Source organism: Sinocyclocheilus grahami, unplaced genomic scaffold (genome assembly GCF_001515645.1).
Source record: "Sinocyclocheilus grahami isolate Dianchi unplaced genomic scaffold, SAMN03320097.WGS_v1.1 scaffold410.1, whole genome shotgun sequence".
Lineage (NCBI taxonomy): Eukaryota > Metazoa > Chordata > Actinopteri > Cypriniformes > Cyprinidae > Sinocyclocheilus > Sinocyclocheilus grahami.
This window is the reverse complement of record NW_015505589.1, coordinates 1,654,171-1,656,852: the sequence shown is the minus strand read 5'-3', so window position 1 is coordinate 1,656,852 and position 2,682 is coordinate 1,654,171.

Below are 2,682 nucleotides of genomic sequence, written 5' to 3'. Positions count from 1 at the left end.
ACATGGTGGCAGCGGCAACAATACTACAGTGAGAATAAAAGTTACGCCTTCTTTCTTTGCGTGAACATTTGGGCGGCTTTATGCAAATCTTCCCACATAGTGAGGTAGACATGTGGGGGTGTGTTAGAACGAGACGTTTTAGGTAGGCGTGGTTAACTCTTAACTTTTATAAAGAATATCTCTTTTTGGATTTGAGACTTTAGTCTTTGCAACTTTACAGATCTTCTTTATGCACCAAGAGCTTGTAACACTCCAAAGAGAAAGGAAAAATTTAAATCGCATAATCTGACCCCTTTAACGCCAAAAAACCTCAAAGAATATGAAAACAAAAGATAGGTTTTCAATTTGTGCCTCAAATCTCTTGCAAAATGAAGCACTACATTCAAAATATCACAAACACATCTAAAAAGCAAACATTTAAAAACACCTTTGCCATAATATTACAGTTTTTCTGAATTGCTAAAACACATTTCTTGAAACCATCACTCATTTTCTCAAAACCTTAAACACAAATCCAAATACTCAGACTAAATTTCCGAAACCTCTGACTCTTCTATCAAAATCAAACAATCACTGCAAAACCATTTTACTTGCACTCAAAATGAAACGGTGCTCTCAGATCACACACACAAGAGTCAATAAAATAAACACTACAGAGCATTCATTAGACACTACAGAGAAAAATGGAGAACACTGTATCCAGAACATTACAGAAAAAAGTATATTGTATTGAGTACATTTTGCAATTCTGTAAAAAAGTATAGTAATTGCAACTGAGCAAGGTGAATATATTGTATAGAAAACACATTTCTTGAAACCATCACTCATTTTCTCAAAACCTTAAACACAAATCCAAATACTCAGACTAAATTTCCGAAACCTCTGACTCTTCTATCAAAATCAAACAATCACTGCAAAACCATTTTACTTGCACTCAAAATGAAACGGTGCTCTCAGATCACACACACAAGAGTCAATAAAATAAACACTACAGAGCATTCATTAGACACTACAGAGAAAAATGGAGAACACTGTATCCAGAACATTACAGAAAAAAGTATATTGTATTGAGTACATTTTGCAATTCTGTAAAAAAGTATAGTAATTGCAACTGAGCAAGGTGAATATATTGTATAGGCCTACTGTATGTACTGCAAGAATAGTATTGTACTGAATATTGAATAGTACTGAATGTCTGTAAGTTGTGCAATTGTAAAATCAGGGTCAATGAGAGATTCATTCTGTCTCAGCATCATGTCTTTGTGCTTGAGTCCGGCCTGAAGACTTTGTTCACATCACAAGTAATGTTGTCTTTTTTGCTATAAAAATCCCTATGGTCTGACAGATCCAGCATTGATAACACTCTCTAAACCTTACTCTTTCTCTCCTCATCCTCTACTTCTTACATATACTCTTCCTCCTCTCCTTCTCAGATTGTTTACATCTATTGTTCTATTATTCAGTCACCTGTGCCACTTGTGCACTCTGAATCAGCTCATATTTTGTACAGTTGGTTTGATCACATCATTAGAAACAAGTGTGAACAATTTTGAATCGTTGTGCGTAAACGATGACAACTGCACAAGTAATGTTGTCTTTTTTGCTAGACAAAGAGAAAAAACCTCTGGTCTGACAGATCCAGCATTGATAACACTCTCTAAACCTTACTCTTTCTCTCCTCATCCTCTACTTCTTACATATACTCTTCCTCCTCTCCTTCTCAGATTGTTTACATCTATTGTTCTATTATTCAGTCACCTGTGCCACTTGTGCACTCTGAATCAGCTCATATTTTGTACAGTTGGTTTGATCACATCATTAGAAACAAGTGTGAACAATTTTGAATCGTTGTGCGTAAACGATGACAACTGTGCTTTAGTTATGTTAAATTTTGCTGTGTGTGTTTAGCGTTTTGCAGCACAAATGCATCACAGTGTGATAAGTGTTTAAGTGAATGAGAATGGGTTTAGAGTTTTGCAAAAAGACTGTATGAGATTTGCAAATAGAGCCTAACTGCCTGAACGTGTTTAAGGTTTAGCAGAAAGAGAGCTTTATTCAACAAATTGGTTTAAGCTAGTGAGAATTTGGTTCAGAGATTGGGGTTTAGTGTTTTAGCAATTCAGAAAAACTGTGATTCCTGTTAGATTTTTGTGCGTTACAAAGAGAATTGTGTGTTGTGTTTTGCAAAAAGTGTTTTATGAAATTGAAAGGCAAAGGCAGAGAATTAGCGTATGGTTGTGCAGATTTGGCGTGTGGTTCTGGTGTTTGAGTGTCAGGTTTCAGAAACTGTGTGACAAGTACAGATTTTGTGTGTAAGCAGTTGAAAAAAAAAATGTAAAAAAGTGCACACCTATCATCAGAGCAATATAAACCAAGCCAATGGTAATTCATAAAGATTTTCATGAAATAAAGATTTTTCATTATAATTATTATTATTATCATCATTATTCATGTATTGTTTTTTTTACAGTTGTTTTTTATTCATGTCTGCTACATAGAATTATAGGTAATATTTTACAAAAAGGTTTCATTTTCAACATTTACTAATGTATTCTAAATGCAAAAATACAAAACATTTTATTTTTTTAATTAGCTAATGCACCATGAATTAATATGAACAATGATCAATTGTTATTTTATTAACTGATATTAACATAGATTATATATATATATATATATATA